The sequence below is a fragment of the Capsicum annuum genome, chromosome 7 (genome assembly GCF_002878395.1).
Source record: "Capsicum annuum cultivar UCD-10X-F1 chromosome 7, UCD10Xv1.1, whole genome shotgun sequence".
NCBI classification, from domain to species: domain Eukaryota; kingdom Viridiplantae; phylum Streptophyta; class Magnoliopsida; order Solanales; family Solanaceae; genus Capsicum; species Capsicum annuum.
In genome coordinates, this window is record NC_061117.1 from 23,852,350 (window position 1) to 23,877,357 (window position 25,008).

Consider the following 25,008-nt stretch of genomic DNA (forward strand, 5'->3'; position numbering starts at 1 on the left):
ACCCCATAAATCCTAGTCATTTCAGTCTTATATTGTATACAAACAGAAGTCCCAGACTTAGAAAATTCTGGCTAAGTATGAGCACTTAGTCACATTTTTGGCCTTGAGATTTCAGTGGTTTTATTTTCGACCCTGAAGACCTTAAATGCCAATTGTTTAGTTGAATCACGATCAGGGAGGTCAACGGGTGTTCTCAAATGAGTTTTGGATTTTTTGAACCTCGTTAGAAGCTTCTTTGGATGTTGAAAATAGTGAGTTGACGCAAATTTTATGCATCACATCATCCATCACATCAACCAACCTTTTTCCCAGCATTAGATATAAATTCCAATGAACCAACACAAACTCGATGCGGCGCATCGAGATCGCGTCGGTACCATCGATGCGGCGCGTCGGCCTGTATGTCGTTGGGCAAATTTTTATTTCAGTCATTAAAGATTTGTTTCGAAAGGGGTAATTAAGTCAATTTCCCCCACTCTTATTCAGCCAAAAAAACAAGATTAAAGCCTATTCTAACTACATTAGGCTTATTTTCATCAATTTCTCTCAAATTAAAAACCCTAAGCTTCAAAACTCAACCCCAAGAATTCCAAGATTCCACTATTATTTTTCTAAATTGGTTAAAGATTCAAGGTTTACAATTCAAGAGCTTCAAGAATCATCCTTCAAGAACACAAATACATTCTCAAAAGCAAACTTGTTCATCTAGTTCATCATCCAAGGTATGTGGAGTTTGAATAAGGAAAATTCTTTCATCCTTGTTCCCAAAATTATGTTTTTCAATAAATTTCATATGATTTTAAGATAGGGTTTACACCCAAAGTATCTTATTGATGATTGTGAGTATGATATGATCGAATTTTGAAATCCCATGTTTATTTTGAGTTAAAGAATACTCTTTTCTGATTTTGAATACCATGAGCAGGATTTAAGGTATTGTTTACAGCTTTTCCATTGAATTGAGCATGAGATTGTGATTTGAAGTTATTATCTTGATATTAGTGATGAATTTTAACAAGCTTATATAGAATGATATTTTGCCATGCATTTACATGGGTTGATATATTAATATTCAGTTATATAAATAGTATTTGATTTGATCTTTTGATCCTCCGAATGAGTTTTGGAATCCACTTTACACATTTAATCTAGATAAATGCATAACTGGTTTCATAGTAAATCCTTATGCGTGTTTTAATGTGGATTTCTATGACATAAGCATTGCAAATTAAAGGGATTAGTATTTAGCACCAAGTTGGGTTTGATTCCAAATTCCCATACCCCAGAACTATATGCCACAGTAGGATTAAAAATTTAAGTACCCATAGAGGCAGAGTTGTAATCCATTGAGTTGAGTTATACTCCCTGTCAAGAGTATGACACCTCTCCCCAATGTGAGGTTTCTTCCTCAGGAGGACAAGATGTTGGACTCTATGTAGCTCGTATGGTTTATGTCGGTTAAGAGAACCTCCCTTGCAGAATAGTTTTAAAGTGTTTTCCTAAAGAGAAGAGTCTTACAGAAAAGCTTTTAGAAAACTAAGTGTAAAGGCTCACAAGTTTTACCCAAATTATGTTCTAAAGAAAGATAGTAGTTTTAGATTTTAGCTCTCAGATTTCAAATTCAAGAGTGAGTCCTTCTTACACTAAGACAGTGTGTTTTAAAGAAAGAATACAAGTATAGTTTCTAGAACTAAATGATATAGCTCACGAGAATTATTAAGTATGAATTTCTTTTATTACTTCAAATTTCAGTATTTCAGATATGCTTGCCTATGTGAGTTATTATCATTTAGCATGCATTATTTTTATAAACCATGATGACAAGATGATGTTTTTCTTATGCATATCACCCCCATATACTCAGTACATCCTTAAAGTACTGGTCCATATATATGTCTATGTGCTACATTATCTCATAATGTAGGTTTAGGGGCTCAATCGCAGTAGCGAGAGTGATTTTTGGGCATTTCCATCTACACTCTTACAGTGGTGAGTCATCATGGTTCGAGGACCTATTCCTATAGATTTCCAACTTTTGTAGTATTTGTGTTATTGATTTTAGATTAGTCCGAGTCATTTGAGGGTTTGTCCCAATGGCTCTCTAGTTCTTTCAGTAGTAAAGGCTTATCGAACTATTAGTTAGATTTCTAGATTTTTCAGTAATCGTTATTTAGGAAGTGTTTTTAATTTATTTAAGTTCAGATTTGATATACTAAATTATGATTTCTTGAATAGTTTATCTTGAAGTAAGCTCCAGGCTTAGTAGAAGGCTCAAAGGGTTAGCTTGGGGTTACTCATAGCCCTGAGCACCGTGTGATGCCTTGGGATGAGATTTTGGAGTGTTACAGATAGAAACTCTTCCTTCTCTATCAAAATATTTTAAGAGGCTAGAACAACTAAAGTGCAAGATTCAAGGCTCAGATTCAAAATATGTTTATCTCAATTACATGTTGAACACTGCTTACTTTAAATATAATTATTATGTCTTAATTAATTTGGTGATTACGTATTGTTTAATGATTGCTAGATACTAGGGTTGAGGAGACTATTATGAAAAGTATTATATTTATTTCTCACCTTATTTTATGGGTTTTCTACACATCACTAATAAGTTTTAAGAGGTAATATGTCTATGAAAATTGTGAACATGTTAACATGGATTCACGACTTTCAAGAATTTTGTATGATGAAACTATGAACCTCAACCCGCCTTTGAAATTGGTTTTACTTCATGGAAATTATGTTTTATACGCCGTCTTTTGAATAAGATATGAGCTGAAAAAATTAAAGGCTAAATTTCTTTTTGAAAGCACTTGGGGGTTATGTTTATGAAATTTAAAGATGAAATTGGGAGTCTAAAATGTCTTATAAAAAATAGTGTGGCAAAATATGAATGGCTTGCAAATCTTGGTATGACTATATCAATGTGGGAATGCCTTAATGAAACAATCCATGGATAAAAATTTATGTTAAATATTTTTATTGAGCTTTAAAGAGAATTATGTACTTTTATCGAGAAGGCGTACGTCCTCGTGACTAACACTAGAAACCTATGTTTAGCCAACATAGGGATGTACCTTCATTTCATGAAGAATGGTGTCCTTAACATGAGAATAATATGGTGGCTCTAGTTTATTGGTGGTTTTAGCCTAATCTCATTACTTGCGGCAAACATGAACTAAGGCCCTACCGATTGTGGAGTACCAAATCAAAATTCAATATAGTTCATGATTATGTTTTAAATGGTTATGTATTTATGTCCCATGTCTTCGGTCCGTTACTTTATTGTTATTATGGATGTTTAAATAAGTAATGACTTAATTTATAAAATATTTATTTTCCTTTTCATGGGTTGCATTCTAGTACTCTCCTTACTAATCGTCCCTAGATGCTACATGATTTTATAATTTTGGTTCGGCACTTTCTAATGATTCTGTGTAGAACTAAGGTGTTCATATTCTCTCTTGGACAACCGTTGAGAAGTGGTAAACCTTCTATCATCCGGAAGGCATTGTTACTTTTCATATATATTTTTGTTCCAGTATTTTATGATTTTACGGTATAGTTGGGGTCATGTCCCCAATTAGGAGTTATTTTTAAAGTTAGAGGCTTAGTAGAAAGGTGTTGGTCAATGGTTTGGATCTGGTTCTTAAGACATGGATGTTTATTTTTTCAAATGTTGAACCTCTTTTCATATAGGCTTATTCGCGCAACTTTAGATATGACTGTGTTTATTATATAACGTTATGGGATCATCTCATCCCTTCATTGGTTTGGGATGTCCATCAAGACCAGGGCCATGGTTCGGGTCGTGAAAATTTAAGATATTTATTTATGTAAGTGAACCTCAGTAAGAGTATTACATCTTAACCCTTCGATCTATGACAACCAATACTAGTATATCTCTTACTTAAATACTGAAACATTCACGTAGCAATAACTTATTATTACCCTTTGAACCCATGACCATTCCGAGTAGGGTTGCCATTATTGTTAGATCTAATTAATGAGTTTAAGTATTATTAAACTTGAAGTTATATTTATCAACTTCCTTTTAAGAGGTTAACTAAATAGATTAGTTAAATTCTTTTGACTCTCTATCAGTGTGATAGAATTCATTACATCTTAATTTAACTTTCTCACACAATCATGTCTAGAACTTATCCATTTTTACTTCTCATCATGCAATCTCTATATACTCATTTAGAGTGGCTTGGCTATCACAAATTAAGCCATATTTTACAAAATCAATGGATTCTCTCTCTCTCTCTCTCTTTGGTGAAAAAATCAAAGGATTCTCTTAATAATCCCTGAAGGGTAAACTACATAAATGACTCTTATAATGGGTGACTTTGTTTTTTGTCCCTTATAAAAAGCGTCTTACAAAACTAGTGTTCCTTCTTTTTATATGTAGAGAAAAATATTTCTTTGTCGCTATATATTATAAATATTTCCAATCAACTCCGTAGTTATTTATCTTTCAACTTCTAGTTTCTTCTCATTTTATTTATTTTGATTTTTATTTTTTTCATCTCTTTTTTTTTAAAAAAAAAAACTTTCAACCCTACTTTTTTTTTCTTTTCTCCTCTCAACTTCTATTTTTTTTTTATATTTTTTTCTTTTTTTTTTTAATTTTTCTTTGGTTTTTCTTTTCTTTCCTTTCTTTTATTAAAATTTTTTCAGCCTTTATTTTTTTTTTGTGTGTGTTTTTTTCATCAATGTTTATCTTTTTCCTTTTCTCCTCTCAGCCTCTGTGTTTTCTTCCTTTCTCCCTTTTTATTTTTTTTTTTCTTATTATTTTAAATATTTTTTTTTTTCAATTTCTTCCAAAAAACAAGTTACGCCATATGACAAAGAGTAAAACATTATCACATTGTATCTTGATTTAAGATATGTTCTATAAATCTTGCCTTAGAAGCAAAACATAGGACTTTTAAACAATAAGTTACGTTCCATGGGCAAGATTTTATGCTACCACATTGTGTTTTGATTTATGAGGTGTTCTATAACTCTTACCTTAGAGGTAAAACTTAGACCAAAGACTTTCAAACAAGTTATGTACCTTGGACAAGAGTGAACACCACCACATTATGTTTTTTACTTATGAAATGCGCTATAACTTTTGGCTTAGAGGCAAGACTTAGCCCAAGGTCCATCAAACAGCAAGTTATGCCCTATGAGAAAGAGTTGATACTACCACATTGTGTACTATAAGAGATCCTCAATAACTTTTTTCTTAGAGGAAAGACTTAGACCAAGGTTTTTCAAGATAGAAGTTATGCCCCATGGACAAGTGTTGACTCTACCACATTGTGCTTTAATTTATGAGATGTTCTATAACTCTTGTCTTATAGAAAAAACTTAACCCAACGACTTCAAAACAACAAGTCATGCCCTATGGGTAAGAGTTGACACTACCATATTATATTTTGATTTATGAGATGTTATGTAACTCTTGTATTAGAGGCATGACTTAGCACGAGGACTTTTAACTAACAAGTTATGCTCAATGGACAAGAGTTGACACTACCATATTGTGTCTTGATTTATGAGTTGTTTTATAAATCAAGGACATTAAAACATCAAGTTATGCCCCATGGCTTACAGTTTACACTCCAACATTATGTCTTGATTTGTCAGACGTTTAATAACTATTACCTTACAGGCACTACTTAGTCCACGAACTTTCAAACAATAAGTTATGCCCTATGGGCAAGAGTTGACACTTCTATATCATGACTTGATTTATAAACTGTTCTATAACTCTTGCCTTAGAGGCAAGGCTTAGCCACAAGTTATGTCCCACGGATAAAAGTTGACACTATTTCATTGTGTCTTGATTTATGAGATGTTCATAACTCTTGTAGTAGAGGCAAGACTTATACCAAATGACTTCCAAACAACAAGTCAAGCTCTTAAATTTACTTTGAATTCAAAGAAAAGAAGACCCCTTTGTGAATTATCTAACTTTCTATATATTAGAAAATGTAATAGAGGTTGAGAAAAAAGAGAAAAACTGAAAATAAACAGAGAAACGAAAAACAAAGGTTGAGAAAAAAGAAAATAGGAGAAGAAAAAAATTAAGGGTTAAGAAAAAAAACAAGAAGAAAAAATAAAATAAAAAATTAAGATTGGGAAAAAAATCAAAAAAAAAATAAAAATAATGTTAGAGAAAAAGAAAAAAATGAGAAATGATAAAAATAAAATATTAAAAAATGGCTGAGATAAATTAAATTAAAAAAAAAGAAAAAAATAAAGATAAATGAAGAAATAGATAATGTTTGATAAAAAATAAAGAGAAAGATAAATAAAGTTTGAGACGAAGGAATTAAAACAAAAAAAAAAGATAAGAGAAAAAAATCTAGGAAAAATATAAAAGAGAAAAAAAAATAGAATTTGTGAGACAAATGAACATGAAATGCGTAAAAATATTTGAGATATGGAGGGATAAAAATGTAATTGTACTATGAATAAAAGGAAGAAGGCTAGTACTTAAAAGAATTTTCTTATAATAAAGTCACCCACTACAAGGGCTATACCGTATAATTTTTTGATCCTTCAACCACTCAACTCTTTTAATTTGCTTTCTTCTACTAATGCAAGATTTTCCTGATTTCAAGAAATTGTACCTCCTAACAAGGTAATATCCTTCATGTGATAAATTTATTTTCCTGACATATTTGATTCCAATATGTATCGATATATCCTTATAAAATAGTATAGAGTTTCGTAAATTTTTAATTTTCAATACAAAAATAAAAAAAAATCAAGTATTGACCCTTCTAATAGCGGCTGCTTACACAAGTTAATCCACAATTTTTTTCATAATGATTAGTTAACTCGATCTTGACCCTTTTATATTTCGTTGACTAAACCTATTTAGCACTTTCTCAATGTAATGAGATTAACTCAACATATTATTTTCACTATTTTATTTAATCATGATACCCAATATAGTATCAATTTGTCCAAGATTCTTTACTTAAATATGAAAAATAAAAAACTTATTATTTTATTATATTTTTTTAATTGTTTCTTACGATCAACATATCGATAAACTATCATACAAAATCACCTATTCATCAAAATAGAGAGTTCGGGTCATACTAAAAGATAAGTATAATATTGACTTCTAATCACAAGTAAGAAAATCCCACAATTCAAATATTTCAAGAGCTTTTCCTGTTGGGTTCGAAATCGAGAGGGCGTCATGCGGAAGCTTTTAGTTTGCAGACCAACGGTGATAATTCAGATGACAAATAAAACATATATTAAAAAGACATATTATTAATATGATTCGGTCAAACGACCTACATATTAAGAACAATATTAAAAAAATAAAACCTATGAAAAAGCATAAACCTATGGGAGAAATCTCCCCCTAAACCAGACTCTTTTAACGACTACATTGTGAATGTTATTGTGTTATTATATGAGAAGAGGGGTCTTCTATTTATAGATGCCCAAAACCTTTCCTCCAAGAAAGAGGTTTGCCAAATATGAAAAAGTTTTATATTTTTCTTTTAGGAAAAGTAACAGTTTTTATGGTTACTTTTATTTCCTTACAAGAAAAACTAAAACTTAAAATTTGGTAAGAAAATCGGGACAAAATTCCTAACAAATCTTCCATTTTTGGCTTGATTTTCTTGACTTGATCCGCCTTCTTCATTTCATATGCATAATTTTGGTTCTTCACATAATCTTCATTTATCTCTGTTGTTTGTCATGCTTAAAAATTGAGCCCTTTTGAGTTAAAAATATATTATCCCTTTTGAGTTAAAAATATTGGAGCCCTAAATAGGGTTAAAAGAGAGCTTTATTTTCAAAGATGTGACAGCAGGATTGTTGAAAATATGATTGAAATATCTTCTCCACATGTAGTTGGACAAAATCTACATTATCATCAAATTGATTGCAAATTGATTAGAACATCCTTGGACTTATCTTCAACCTCGCTTTACCAAAACACTGCATCTTTAAACCATAGGATCTGATACCACTTGTTGGGTTCGAATTCGAGAGAGCGTCATGCGGAAGCTTTTAATTTGCAAACCAACGGTGATAATTCAGATGACAAATAAAACATATATTAAAAAAATATATTATTAATATGATTCGGTCAAACGACCTACATATTAAGAACAACATTAAAAAAATAAAACCTATGAAAAAGCATAAACCTATGGGAGAAATCTCCCCCTAAACCAGACTCTTTTAACGACTATATTGTGGATGTTATTGTGTTATTATATGAGAAGAGGGGTCTTCTATTTATAGATGCCCAAAACCTTTCCTCCAAGAAAGAGGTTTGCCAAATATGAAAAATTTTATATTTTCCCTTCAAGAAAGTAAAAGTATTTATGGTTACTTTTATTTCCTTACAAGAAAAAGTAAAACTTAAAATTTGGTTAAAAAATCGGGACAAAAATCCTAGCATTTCATCACAAATATGAAAAATTCTAAGCACAATATGGCATCACACACAAAATTATCATGCTTCCTTCAAAACATCAAACTCACACAGGAGATCTTTAACCTTAAAAGAATTTCAAGCATTGATATGATCTTATAAATAAAATATTCACATCGTCTCACAACTTCAAAAAAAACTTCACATATGATCATTATATGTAAGAATCACCACAAGAATGTATTAGTCCTACAATTGGCAAGCGTTTGAAGATATCAAAGGTATAGCATATACCATAATATTTATAAAAAACAAATTCAAAAAATCACAAAGGTAGAACTTTATGAATAAATAATAAATAGAGTTAAAAATAATAGAAGTCGATTTTTTTGACTTTCTTTATTCATGTGTCACTGCTTTTGATTTTCCTTTGACCACCATTTTCATTTGTTGTTTTATTTTCCTTGTTTGAAATGGATACACTGTGATAGACACAATAATTTTCACGTAAAATGTCAATAACCACAACAATGGGATCCTGAGGGAAAACCATTTCATGTTTTTGAATTCCAACAAACATTTCCTCATTCTCTCAGTATTCATTGTGGCTATATATGATACTTTTGGATTGTTTAAGGGATTTGCATAGTCCCACAGCATGACTCGTTCTCGTGAGATCTGCAGTTTATTTCTACAAATTATTTGATACCTTCTTCTGGTAAAACCTTTATTTTTCTATTTTAGGAAACAACAAACTGCTGAAGAAGGAAAAGGAAATGCACCCAGTAATCTATTTTTCTAATTTGCATAAGTATCACCAAATATTTACTCCAAGGCTTCCTTTCTCTCAATCAACATGTATTTCCTTTGGATTCACCGGCATATCTCACATTAAGTAATTTTATCACAACGAAAAACTCAAAACTATATGTAAAACCCAGAGACTATCCCTAGATATCATACGGTGCTTAGAACCACAACTGATCCCAAGCTAACCTAAGCTAACAATAATTTGTAATTCTGTAATTTAGTTAATAAGTTTTGACAGTTAATGAAATGAATTTATCATATCACAGATAAATTTAGTTCACTAAACTGACCAGAGGACATTATTTACAATGATTATTTCGTTTGTTTGGTAAACTAAATTTATTATTATCTTCGATAGATACAGACATACACTATCAAATATTATGTTTAGTAACTATTTCTTCTTCATTGGAAGTCTTAAGTGTGAACACTGGGATTTAAAGTCTCTGATGAGAAATATTTAAACAAATGAGATTTTTCAATGCAAGTTTAGATTAACCAAAACCTACTTCCTAAACAAATACAAACTATCGAGTAAAAACCAAAAACCTAAAGGAATCAGTAATGTAGCTAACCTAAGAAGTTATCTAATCTCAAAACTTTAGGCATCCCTCAATGATCACAACAAAAAATATTCAATGCATCCTTAAAAATGGCATCTTAAAAGGATAGGTATCAGACCTTAGTCCTATCCATCGTAGAGAGGATAGCATTAGGTTTTTTCCTTAATTGTAGAAGTCATTTTCTTAATTAAAAAAAGGAAAAAGTTGATGACCTATTCTTCTCAATTACTTTTTCTCTTAATTAAAAATAATAAAAATATGAAATCAAGTCTTAGTAACCCCTCCGCCTTTTGAACTATGACCAAAGTTTCTACGACATACTCTAATTTCATAGAGGTCCTATTATGTCACGATCCAAAATCAAGGGTCATGATGGCACTCGTCGCGAGTAATCTTGACGAGTAATCCTATCACCCAAATTGATACACAAATGGTAAAAAGACAGAAATAACCCCAGGGTAAGCTTCTAGAATGAAGCCGAACCATAAAGTATAAATAATGAGGAAAGAAAACACAACCATCAATAAACCATAATTCTGAAAACCATGTGTCAATAGTGTAAGAACTACAAATACAATCCATGATTCAAATACATCAGAAAAATCAATAGGAATAATGTCTTTCTCTAAATACTAGTAAAGACATAGAATAATACACAAAGATAGAAGTGGACCCTAGATGCAAGCAAGTACAACCGTTCTACCTTTGATACTATGAAGGCGTCCGAAATAAAGCCACGTAAGGCGTACAGGAACCTAAACTTGCCCCAGAAGGGTACAGTAGGAGCGAGTATGATCCACTTGTACTCAGTAGGTATCATAGGCAGACTGAGAAAAGTAGAAAATAAAAGATAAAAAATACACACTAAGGGCACGTCATCTGTAATAAAAAAATGTCCCACAATGATTGCCCACATTGCTTGCAATAGCAGCTCTAATATACATATCTCATATATTGCAACAGTATAAACAAATGGAGCACAAGTATACATTATATCACATATAGCTAAAAAAAAAAGAAAATATACATACAAGATTGTCAAGTTCAACTAACAAAAGATATCACAAATAAGGTATGATAAGTCAATATGGCAATTCAGTACAACATAAACACAATAAGGTAAGTGGAATATATAAGATAATGATAATTAAGCAAGAGGTTATCGAACAACCTCCATATACACCCACGAGGCAAACCTCCGGACGTGAGACTCATGAGGGATTTGTCAACCCATATACAATCCATAATTCATATCCATATCTCATTCACGGAAAATCCCTCGGGAAGTTTTTTATAAGATGTTGCAATATAACCTTCTCAGCACATCCCTCGAGGAGGATTTTATAAAAGGTGTTGTCAGTTTTCTCAGGTGTCTTCATGGTGGTATCATTTTTTTCTTGAATGACTATGATATAAGGATGTAATGCTCACAACTAGTCACAATGAGTATTTCCAAAATCAACTGCAAAATTGTAAATTTACTTCAAAAAAGTATTTTCCATACCTTTAGGAATCTACAGCTGAAAATCCAAGCCAAATCAAGTGAAAAACACGGTTCAAATAAAAAAAATCATTTTTGAGCTTTACCGAGTAAAATCTTTGAAATCCATTTTAAATCAAAAATCGATGTTGTTTTGAAGATGAAATTGGAAAAAACTAGTAATCATAGGATTAAGAACATTATTCAAGTGAAAAGATTTAGAATTTGGGCACAAATTAAGTACTAAGATTTTGGGGTTTTTGAACAATTAATCCAGAAATTTGATAAAGAAAAGGGTGAATTCTCACCTTAAATCCATAAGAGAATCAAGAAATAGATGTTAATTAATCTTTTCAAGCACCCACAAGCTTCACTTTTAAGCTCTCACATTATTTTAGAGTTTAACTCTCAAGGGGTAGGATGAAAAATGAGCAAAAATTTAGCAAAAAAGGCTACATTTACTCATACCAGGTTACTAAGTGCATAAGGCATAAAATGCATACACCAAATACATTTCACCTTTTGTGGCCCAGGTTGACCAGCAACCTAGAGCACTAAATTTTCTAAGTCTAAAAAAGCTTTCAATGTGTGATCGAGATTCGTTTAAAATTTTATATACACAAATGAACTATAAAATCACACTAAATTCAATGCTCTAAACTCAATGCTACTATCAGGATTTTGAAAAAAATACCATTTTCACAAAGCCAACCCCCAAAATCCAAAATCTTAAATTTTCAAACTAAGGGTCGAAACAAGATTTAAAATTCATAAAATCACATGAACCATGTTACCACCCTAAAATTGACATTTCAGATATATTGGCATAGTCCATTCATCCATCCATCGCACGAATCAAAAGAAAACCACAAAAGTATAAAATAAGGCTCTTAAAGCCACTAACAACTATAATATCGCATAAATGGTACCAAAATGTACAGGGAACCATGCCAATCACACCCACACTCTAGAAATACCACAATGCAACTACAGAGAAGGGTAAAATATTTAAATCAGACAAAATCATAAATTTTAAAATATTTCAGGTTGTTATATCATCAACTACTAAAACATAGTTCGTCCTCGAACTAAAGACAAAAGAAATCCCTAAATCCTCAAAGTTCTTGGGATAAGAACTATGCATATAAGACTCGACCTCCCAGTTAACCTCATCTCCAGGTCGATGTCTCCACTAAAACTTAACAATATGGATAACTCTAGAGTGCAACCATCTAACATAACCAATATGGAGATCAGTTCCTCAACAAAAGACAACTGCTCATTTAACTAAACTAACTCCAAAATAATGAGATGGGACTCATTCGAAATGTAAAGATGAAGCATAGAAACATAAAAAATTGGCTGAACATCTTATAAGTTTTGAGGAAAAGCTAACTCATAAGCCATATCACTAACAGTTTGAAGAATCTCAAATAGACCAATATACCTAGGGCTAAGCTTTTCTCTCTTCCTAAACCACATAACACCCTTCATGTGAGAAACTCAAAGGAAAAACACAATCAACAACCCTATATCTAAAGGCATGAAGCTTACAATCTACATTGTAATTTGCCCTACTCTGAGCCATTCAAAGTCTATCTAAAATGATCCGAACTTTGTCTAAATATTCACGAAGAAAGTCCATACCTCAAGGTCTCACGTCTGAAACATCTAAACAACCAACTGGGGAGTGTCAATGCCTCAGAAGAAGACAATCAATAATGAAATGGTAGCTATTATATAATACCCCGTACCTTTCTTAGTTCTATTTAACTCTAGTGTGTCAAGGGTCAATATGAGTAACTCTTGATACGTGTAAAATTTTTTCATCCCTAGACCCACTAAATTATAGATAATTGAGTTAGCTTTTCAATGATGCCAATTTTGCCTTAATCCGATACTTGGGTGAGAAGATATGGTCCTTTTTGTAAAAGGCAGTAGTTCACCATAATAGTATCGCATCGCGGTGAAGGACATAATGGCAATCATCCCTTTTCCATTAATCACCGTGATTGGTCTGTGTCAAGTTAAGAATCGAGGTGGAGCGGGTACCGCATCGCGATGGATTATATTTTCGCACTCGTTCCTTATCTAGTGAGGTGACGTGATTTTACCGCATTGTGATGATAGTTAAAATAGGACCCTTCCTTATCCAGTAAACCCAATATGATTTAGCTGAGTCACACCGAGGGGAAGAATCTCATTTATCCCTTATTCAGAATGGCACCGCAATAAGCACCGCATCGCGCCGCATGCCAAAATCAGGATTCCAGTTCTGAAATTGATTTTTAAAGGGTAGTTTAGTCTTTTCCCAAGCACCCAATTAGTGAAAAAACAAGATTTGATCAATTATAAGCATATTATACTCATTATTCATCAACTTTCTCTCAAATAAACCTTAGAGCTTCAATATTTAATCCCCAAGAAATTTAAATTTTCACCATTCTTTTTCCAAGATAACACAAATTTCAAGGTTCCCAGTTCAAGAATTTCAAGAATCAATCTTCAAGAGCACAAATAGGAATCCAAAGTCAAGTTTCTTCATCAATTTCATCAATTAAGGTATGTGGGGTTTTGAACAAGGGCAATCCTTCCATCCCTATTCCCAAAACTAGTTTTAATTACAAATTTACCTAATTTCTTATATGAATTTACATGAATTTCAATTTAGGATTCATACCCAAATATTGTGATTTGAATTGTATGCCTATTTTGCACATTTATGCTTATGAAGTGATTTTTAATGTTTATTGAGAATTAGACTTCATTATTATGACTAAAATTGTGCAAAAAACCCATAATTTTGGTGATTAACTATGATTCATGATAGACTGGCTTGAGTTTGAAGCATGGGTTTAATCCCCTATTTTGAATATTGATATTTCAATGAGACTATGCTTTTAAGTATCCCATGATATGATTATGATCAAGTTTGGTATAAAGATTGATCTTTTGATATTTAGCTAAAGATATGGAATTCACTTATAGCTTAAATTTTAGTTTTAAATAAACAGATGCACAGTTAGCTTTCAGTATAAATCATTATGACTTTTAAAGTTGATTTCCTACAGAATGAGCATACATATTAAAGGGAGTAGTACTTAGCACCGAGCGGAAAGTGTGGGTTTACCACATCCTACTCTCCTAGAACTACAACCCAACATAGGTACAAATTTAATTATTTCCATTTATATATGTAATACAGTTACATATCTGATCACTTAGCTCAGGTTCTACCCCCTTGCAAGAGTATGACACCTCTCCCCAACGTGATGTTTTCCCCTTAGGGGAACTAGACATTGGACACTATGATATTTCACAAAATGTATGTCAGTTAGAAGAACCTCCATACTATTTAAAAACCTTGCAAAATAACTTTTAAAAGAATTCCCTACTTGTAAAGAATAATAGAAAAGTTTTTGAAAGCATTTCCCTACAGCGTAACACAAAAGAATAACAGATAACAGTTCAGTTGGTTTTTAGATTTAAATGTGATGGCTCACCAGATTTACACAGGATGTTTTATATTTATGATTTATGATTTTCAGCTTTTAGTTATTCAAGCTAATGTGAGTCATTACATTTAGCATGAATATTTTGTAAGTTCTGATAACATGAAGATATTATTTTTACTTATGCATTCACCCCCACATGCTAATCACATTAAGATTGGTCGTGCTTATAACTATCTCTATATGCTTTTAACTCGTGATCTTTTGCAACAAAATATTCCTCCTTGCAGAGCTAATTCCTGCAGAAGTAATAACCAGCCACCCCAGCCTGCTGATCCTCTAAATGAGAATGTGTCTCATATAGAATTTTGGGTTGCCTTTCATGCATTGGCCCAAGCTATGACTGCTAACATTCAGGCCAACCAATAGGTTATAGTCCCGTATTAGCAAGAGGGTGATTTAACTACAGCCAGACTTCGTGACTTTATGAGGATGAATCTGCCTGAGTTATTTGGTTCAAAGTTAGGTGAAGACCCACAATTGTATCTTTATGAGGTGAAAAACCCACTCAGCTCACGTATGTTACAAAAAAAAGAGTGTAGAATTTACTTCTTACATATTGAAAGATGTTGCTCATGATTGGGTGGTTATGTAGAAGAAAAGTAGGGGAGAGAATGCAGCTCCCGTGAGTTGATAAGTGTTTTAGGATACGTTTCTAGATAGGTTCTTTCTACATGAGTTGTAGGAAGAAATGATTAAGGAGTTCATGAATCTGAGGTAGGGCTCAATGGCAGTGAAGGAGTACTACCTTAAGTTCAACCAGTTCTCTAAGTATGCTCCTAAGTTGATAGGTAACACTAGATCTAGTATGAGTAAGTTTACTACCGGAGTATCTGAATTAGTAGTTAAGGATGTAGGATTGCCTTGCTTATTGGAGACATGGATCTTGCTAGATTTATGACTCATGCCCAACAGACTGAGGTAGAAAAATTGAAGGGAAGAGATAGAGGAAGTAAATAGGCTAGGACTGGGTAGTTTGAGTATGGTCAACAAAGATTTGTAGGGGGGAATTGTTCATAGTATCAGAGTTGCCTGCCTTTGTCGGCGCCATCTTCAGCCAGTGCTCCCGCACCCAGAACTAAATGAGAATAGTGGGGTAGGACTTCTATGTCTAGGTCTCAGAATAGTATGGGTAGAAATCCTAGTTATCCTAGTTGTGCTACATATGGTTAAAATCATCCTGGTGAGTGCTTGTTGGGTCAGAAAGGTTGTTTTATATGTGATAAATTGGACCATGGAATCAAATTGTGCTCGTATACCAAGCAAGAAAGCACGAATATTCGTCCCCAGTATCAGTCTACTAGTGCACTAGCTCCCATAAGTTGGTCTGTCCTTTCTCAGGGTGCATCATCCAGTAACGGTGATGGTCAGCTCCAGAATCGGTTCTCTACTTTACCATTCTGCCAGGAGCAGAAGACTTCTCTAGATGTTGTTATAGGTATGCTTTGTGTCTTTCATTTTGATATGTATGTGCTATTAGAACCAAGGTCAAATTTCTTATATAAGACTTTGTTAGTTGTGGTAAATTTTAAAATAGATCATGAAAAGCTTTCTAAGCCCTTCTCAGTCTCTTCCCTAATAGGTGAGTTAAATGTTGTCGAATATATCTATAGAAAGTGTCATATCACTATCCTTCATAAAATCATGTTTGCGGATTTTATAGAATTAGACATAGTTGACTTTGACCTTATTCTTGGAATGAATTAGCTCCATACCTATATGCATCCATAGATTATCGCACTCGAGTGGTGAAGTTCCATTTTTCTAATAACCAATTCTTTGAATAGAAAGGTAAATCAGTACATCCCAAGAGTCATTTTATATCCTATCTTAAAGATAGAAAGTTTATATCAAAAGGATGTATCTATCACTTCGTTCGAGACAAAGATGCTAAGTTTGAGGCTCTTACTATTGAGTCATTCTGAGCAGTAAATGAGTTTTTGGAAGTTTTTCCTGAAGAGTTGCCAGGGGTACCTTCCGAGAGGGAAATAGAATTTGGAATTAATCTTCTTCCTGATACTCAACCCATATCCATTTCTCTATATTGTATGGCTCCCGTAGAGCTTAAAGAGTTGAAAGATCAACTCAAAGACCTCTTAGATAAGAGTTTCATAAGGCCCAATGTTTCTCCAAGGGGCGTTCCCATCTTATTCATGCGTAAGAAAGATGGTTCTCTACGAATGTGCTTTGACTATCATCAGCTGAATAAAGTCACAGTTAAAAACAGATATCCTCTTCCCAAAATTGATGACTTATTTGATCAACTCCAATGGGCAAGTTATTTCTCCAAGATAGACCTTAGATCCAGCTATCATCAGCTTAGAGTAAGGGAATGTGATATCCTGAAGACATTTTTCAGAACCTGTTATGGTCAATTTGAATTCCTAGTCATGTCTTTCGGGCTAACAAATGCCTCAACAGCCTTTATGGACTTGATGAACCGAGTGTTCAAAACTACCTAGATATGTTTTTCATAGTTTTTATCGATGATATCCTTGTCTATTATTAGAGCGAGGATGACCATACAGACCATCTTAGAATTTGTTGTAAACTCTTATAGATCACCAGTTATTTGCCAAATTCAATAAGTATGAATTTTGGCTAAGGTTAGTAGCTTTCCTCGGTCATATTATTTCCGGTGATGGCATTAGAGTTGATCCCCAAAAGACCAAAGCAGTAAGAAATTGGCCTAGACCCATTTCTCCATCAGACATCAGAAGTTTCTTGGGTTTAGCTGGCTATTATAGATGGTCTGTTGAGGGGTTTTTGTCTATTGCATCTCTCATGAATAGATTTACTTAGAAGAAAGTTAATTTTCAGTAGTAAGATTCTTATGAGAAGAGTTTTCAAGAGTTAAAGACTCGAGTCACTTTAACTCCAGTGTTTAGCATTACCTGATGGTAGAGATGGATTCGTTGTCCATTGTGATGCCTCTAGAGTTGGTTTGGGTTGTGTTTTGATGCAAAGAGGTAAGGTACTATCCTATGCCTCTAGACAGCTTAAACCTCATGAAAAGAACTATCCTATGCATTATCTTGACTTAGTTGTTGTTGTGTTTGCTTTGAAAATCTAGAGGGACTATCTTTATAGGGTGTATGTTGATGTGTTTACGGACCACAAAAGTTTTCAGTGTGTGTTTACCCAGAGAAAGTTGAATCTCCGTCATACAAGGTAGTTAGAATTGTTAAAGGATTATGATATGAGTTTTTTTTAATTTTTTGAGCAAGGCCAATGTTATGACAGGCGCCCTTAGTAGACTGTCTATGGGTAGTGTTGCTCATGTAAAGGTTAGTAAGAAGGACCTAGTTTGATAAGTTCATCAATTTACTAGATTGGGTGTTCATTTAATTAATTTGGCTGAGGGTAATATTTGGGTCTAAAGTAGTGGAGAATCTTCTTTGGTTTTCGAGGTAAAGGAGAAACAAGATTAGGATCCCATCCTATTTAAGTTGAAGGAGTCAGTTAGAGATCAAAAGGTAGAGATTTTCTCCCAAGGGGGAGACGGTGTGTTGAGATACTAAAATAGGTTATGTGTGCCGTGAGTTGATGAGTTGAGACAATGGATTATGGATAATGCACATGGTGTGCGTTACTCCATTCACCCTAGTGCTACTAAGATGTACCGAGACTTGCGAGAAGTCTATTGGTAGAGTGGTATGAAAAAAAATATTGTAGAGTTCGTAGCTAAGTGTTTTGTTTGTCAACAGATTAAGGTTGAGTGCCAAAGTCCTAGTGGCACCATACAAGAGTTCAGTATTCCCACTTGGAAGTGGAAAGAGGTGAGCATAGATTTTGTAATAGGATTACCCCGTTCGTGTCGTCAGTATGATTCAATTTTTGTTATTATAGATAGGTTGACCAAATCAGCCCATTTCCTATTAGTTCATATGTCCTCTTCAGCTGAAGATTATGCAAAGTTGTATATTATAAAGTTGGTTAGATTGCATGGATTTCCTTCATCTATTATTTTAGATAGGGGTACTCAGTTTACCTCTTACTTTTAGAAAGACTTTCATAAGGGTCTTGGTACCCAAGTTCATCTTAGTTTAACTTTTCATCCTAAGACAGATGGTCAGGCAGAGAGAACCATTCAGACTTTAGAAGATAATTGAGGTCACGTGTGCTTGATTTCAAGGGTATTTGGGATGAGCATTTGTCGTTGATTGAATTCGCTTACAATAACAATTAACATGCTAGAATTCAAATGGCCCCCGTTTGAGGCTCTTTATCAGAGAAGATATAATTCACTTATCGGTTGGTTCGAAGTGGGTGAGGCCGTGTTGATAGGGCCAGATATAGTGTTAGAAGTTATGGATAAAGTATAATTAATTTGATAAAGATTGAAAGCATCTCAGAGTCATCAAAAATCTTATGTAGATGCAAGGAGAAGAGATCTTGAGTTTGAAGTTGTTGACTTAGTGTACTTGAAGGTTTCACCCATCAAGGGGGTGATGAGATTTGGTAAAATGGGGAAGCTTAGTCCCCGCTACGTTGTTCCCTACAGGATATTGAGCTATGTTACAAAGGTGGCATATGAGCTTGAATTGCCTGCAGATTTGTCATCCGCTCACCTTGTTTTCCATGTTTCTTTGTTAAAGAAGTGTATTGGTGATCAAACGGTTGTAGTACCCTTTGAAAGCATAGATATTCATGATAGCCTCTCTTGTAAAGAGATTCCAATTGAGATCCTTGTTCACCAGATTCGTAGACAAAGGAATAAAGAAGTTCCCATGGTCAAAGTTCTTTGGTAAAACCAGCCTATTGAGAAAGCCACTTGGGAAGCAGAAGCAGATATACAGACCAAGTACCCTCATCTTTTCACCGCAATTCATATTCAGTTCAAGGTAACTCATTTCAAGGCTCAACTTTATATAGTTATTCATTTGATAGTCTTGCATTTGTAAATCATTTTGGCCATGCTTAAGTTGTACATATCAGTTTATAGCGTGTGTTTTTTAGCATCTCAGCTTAATTAGATTCTTTCGAAAACGAATGTTCCCAAGGGGGAGATATTGTAATACCCCGTACCTTTCTTAGTCCTATTTAGCTTCTAGTGTGTCAAGGGTCAACATGAATAACCCTTGATATATATAAAATTTTCCATCACTAGATCCACTAAATTGTAGATAATTGAATTAGCTTTCCAATAATACCAATTTCGCCTTAATCCGATACCCGGGTGAGAAGTTGTGGCCCTTTTTGTAAAAGGCAGTAGTTCACCGCGATAGTGCCGCATTGTGGTAAAGACCATGATGAAAATTTTCCCTTTTCTAGTAACTAACCGCGATTGGCTTATGTCGCGCCCAGAATCGCGGTGGAGTGGGTACCGCATCGCGATGGAGTGTATTTTTGCACTCATCCCTTATCTAGTGAAGCGACCAATTTCACCCCATTGCGGTGATAGTTAAAATGGACTAGTCACTTATCCAGTAAGCACAACGCAATTTCACTGTGTCAATCCAAGTGAATAATCATGTTTGTCACTTATCAAGAATTTTACCGCGATAAGCACCGCATCGTGCCGCCTGCCAAAATCAAGATTTCAGTTCCGAAATTGATTTTTAAAGGGTAGTTTAGTATTTTTTTCAAGCCCCCAATTCATGAGAATACTAGATTTAACCTATTCTAATCATATTATACTCATTATTCATTAACTTTCTGTCAAAGAAACACTAGATCTTCAAAACTTAATACCCAAGAAATCCAAATTTCCACCATTCTTTTTTCAAATAACCCAAATTTCAAGGTTCCCAATTCAAGAATTTAAAGAATCAATCTTCAAGAGCACAAAAAGGAATCCATAGTCAAGTTTCTTCTTCAATTTCATCAATTAAGGTATGTGGGGTTTTGAACAAGGGTAATCCTTTCATCCTTGTGCCCAAAACTAGTTTTAATTACAAATTTACTTGATTTCTTATATGAATTTAGAAGAATATAAAATTAGGGTTCACACCCAAATCTTGTGATTTGAATTGCATGCCTAGTTTAAACATTTATGATTGTGAAGTGATTTTTAATGTTTATTGAGAATTGAACTTCATTATTATGAGTAGAATTGTGAAAAACCCTCCCATAATTTTGGCTATTGACTATGATTAATGATAGATTGCCTTGAGTTTGAAGAATGGGTTTTAAGCCCCTAGTTTGAATAGTGATATTTCAATGATATTATGCTTCTAAGTATCCCATGAAATGATTATGATCAGTTTTGGTATAAAGATTTGATCTTAGCTAAATATATGGAATAAACTTGTAGCTTAAATTTTAGTTTTAAATAAACAGATGCGCAGTTAGCTTTTAGTATAAATTATTATGACTTTTAAAGTGGATTTCCTATAGAATAAGCATACTAATTAAAGGGTGTAGTATTTAGCACCGAGTGGGAAGTGCGGGTTTAGTGCATCCTACTTTCAAAGAACTATGACCCAGCGTTGGTACAATTTCAATTATTGCTATTTTTATATTAAATATAGTTACAGATGTGATCACTTAGCTTACATTATACTCCCTGGCAAAAGTGTGACACCTCTCCCCAATGTGAGGTTTTTCTCTTAGGGGAACTAAACGTTAGACACTATGATAGCTCACATAGTATATGTCAATTAGAAGAACCTCCCTACAGTTTAAAACCCTTGCAGAACAACTTTTAAAAGAATTCCCTACTAGTAAAGAATAATAGAAAAGCTTTTGAAAGTATTTCCTTACAACCTAATAGAAAAGAATAACAGAAAATAGTTCAGTTGGTTTTTAGAATTTAAATGTAATGGCTCACCAGATTTACATAGGTTGTTTTGTATTTATGATTTTTGATTTTCAGCTTTTAGTTATTCAAGACAATGTGAGTCATTACATTTATCATGCATATTTTGTAAGTTTTGATGACATTGTGATATTATTTTTACTTATGCATTCACCACCACATGTTTAATACATTCTCAAAGTACTGACCCACAAATACGTCTATGTGCTACATTGTTTAATAATGTAGGTTCAGGTGCTCAACCTCAGCAGCGTGAGTGATTTCGGTCATCTATATCCACATCTCGACAGTTTGTGAGTCCTCATTGTTTAAAGACCCATTTATTTAGATTGTCAGCTTCCGTAGTATGTCATTGGTCATTTTCAGTACAGTTTGAGTCAGTTTGGGATTTGTCCCAACGCTTCTCTAGTTCTTAGTAGTAGAGGCTTGTCGGACTGCTAGTTATAATTCAGACTTCTAGTATTAATTGTTCAGACTTGTTAGCTCAGACATTTTCAAATATTATATTCAGCTAATCTCAGTTAGTTTCAGATAGAATTAAGTATTTTAGTGTTTCTACTTGCTCAAATTACTTTAATATGAGTTGCAGACTTAGTAGAAGGCTTATAGGGTTAGCTTGAGGCTACTTGTAATCTTGACCACTGTGTGATGACTTGGGACCCATTTTTAAGGCGTTACATATTATTAAATGCAAACTCTACTAAGGCCAAGTGTTGCTCCCACTGGCCACAAAAATCCATCACAAAAGCATAGAGCATATCATCTAAAACCTGAATAGTCCTGTCTGACTGACCATCAGTCTGGGGGTGAAACATTGTACTAAGATAACTCGATTACCTAACTCAGCCTGAAAAGTCTTCCAAAAGTAAGACATAAACACCAAACTTCGATTTGAAATGATAGACACTAGAACACCATGTAGTCGTATAATCTCATAAATGTAGATACGAGCTAACCTCTCGGCACCAAAGGAGACCTAAACCAAAATGAAATAAGACGACTTGGTAAATCTATCCATGATGACTCAAACACTATCAAAACTAAGAAATGTATGAGGCAAACCAGTCATGAAGTCCATAGTGACTCGTTCTCACTTCCACTGGGGAATGGGTAACTACTGAAGCAATCCACCAAGCCTTACTCAGCCTTTACCTGGTGACAACATAGGCAATGAGCAATGTAATCTGCTACATCTCGCCTGATACCATACCACCAGTAATGTTGTCTCAAATCTCGATACATCTTAGTCATACTTAGATGTATGGAATATTTCGAACAATGGGCCTCCTCCAAGGTCAACCTAATCCAGTCACGTGTTCTTAGTATAAAAACTATGCCCCAATCCTCAAAATGCCATCTGAATGAATTCAGGCTCCATCAGACTCACCACTCAACACCTTTTCTTAAATCTATCTCAATCCTGCATCATCAAAATAATGAGCTCAAATCTATTACATCAAAGAAGATCTAGCCTTTATAAATAACAAAACATGCCCAGGTGTCGAATATCAAGCCTAACCATCTAGTTAGCTAAAGACTGAACCTCTAAGGCTAAAGGCCTTTCCTGGTTCAAAAGATGAGTCAAGCTACTGTGCTAGTTGACTTTTGGCTCAAGGTATCTACAACCACATTAGCCTTGCCCGGATGATAACGAATGGTTAAGTTATAATCCTTAAGTAACTCAGTCCAACATCATTGCCTTATATTAAGATCTCGGTCAGTGAAGAAGTACTGAAGGCTATGATGATCTAAGAAGATCTCACAAAAGACTCTATACAAGTAGTGAATCAACAACATGAAATCAAACACAACTACACACAACTCTAAATAATGGGTATTGTAATTCCTCTCATGAGGCTTCAACTGATGAAATGCAGAAGCAATCACCTTACCCTCCTGCATCAATGCACAACACAATCCAATACCCAAAGTATCACAAAATATTTTAAAGCCTATCCCTCTTTGGGCAAAGTCGATATTGAAGATGAAGTCAGCAAATCCTTAAGATTTGGATAGCTCACCTCACAAGCATCAAATCACTAAAAGGAAATCTTCTTCTGGGACAACTTAGTCAAAGAAGCCACAATAGAAGAGAAACCCACAATAAAACATCAATAATACCTGGACAAGACAACGAAACTTCAAATCTCGATGGGCAAAGTAGATTTATCCCAATCACAAACTGCTTTAATCTTGGCTAGATCAACCATAATATCATCCTTAGTCACGACATGACCCATGAAACAAACAAACACTAACTAAAACTCACTCTTGGAGAACCTAACATATAACTTCTAATTCCTCAATCTCTGAAGCACAATCCATATCAATGCTCCTCGTGATCAACCACATTCTTAGAATAAACTAACATATCATCTATAAATACAATAACAAAGGAGTTGAGATACAATCAAAATACCTTGTTCATTAACTCCATGAATGAGGCAGGGGCATTGGTCAACTTGAAGGATATGACTAAGAACTAATAATGACTATATCAAATACAAAAAATCCATCTTTGGAATGTCCAAAGCTCTAATCCTTAACTAGTGATAGCCTGACCTCAAATCAATCTTTGAAAACACCCAGCACCCTAAAGTTGATCAAATAAATCATCAATATGATAAAGACGATAGTTATTCTTAACCATCACCTTTTTCAACTGCCGATAATCAATAAAAATCGACATAGACCCATCCTCTTCTTTATAAACAAAATAGGTTCACCCTAAGGTGATACACTAGGTTGGATAAATTATTTATCTAATAACTTCTACAACTGATCCTCCAATTCTTTCAACTTGGCTAGGGATATCCTATAAGGAGGAATATAAATAGGCTTTGGTGCCCGTTTAACATTAATAGCAAAATTCATATCACGATCTGGAGGCATGCTAGGCAAGTTTGAAGGGAAAACATCAATGAACTCATGGACAACATGAACAAAATCCAAGGAAGGAGGTGAAATGACACTACTATTATGAATATGAGCAAAATATGATAAACATCCCCTCTCAACTAATCAATCCTTGGCACAGTTGGCAAAGCTAAACTCACGATTTTAGCATAACAATCTAAAACAACATGATAAGGAGTCAACCAATCCATACCAAAATAACATCAAAATCAACCATATCTAACACAAAAAAATGTACCAAGGTCTTACGCTTGAGAAAATTCACAATAAAAAATCGGTACACCCAATCCACTACTAAAGAATCACCTACCAAGGTAAATTCATGAATAGGCATGGCAAGAGGATCACTAATAAAATCAAAACCTAAAGCATAATATACAGACATATCAGAAAAAGTTGATCTGTGATTAATTAATACAGATGTAGGTCTAAAATAAATGAGGATGATACTTGTGAATGTAACATTTGAAGGCTTTGCCTTCTCGCTAGTATAGTATAGCACTACCGATGACTACTAACTGCCTGAGTGGCCCAATAACCACCACCACTAACTCCAC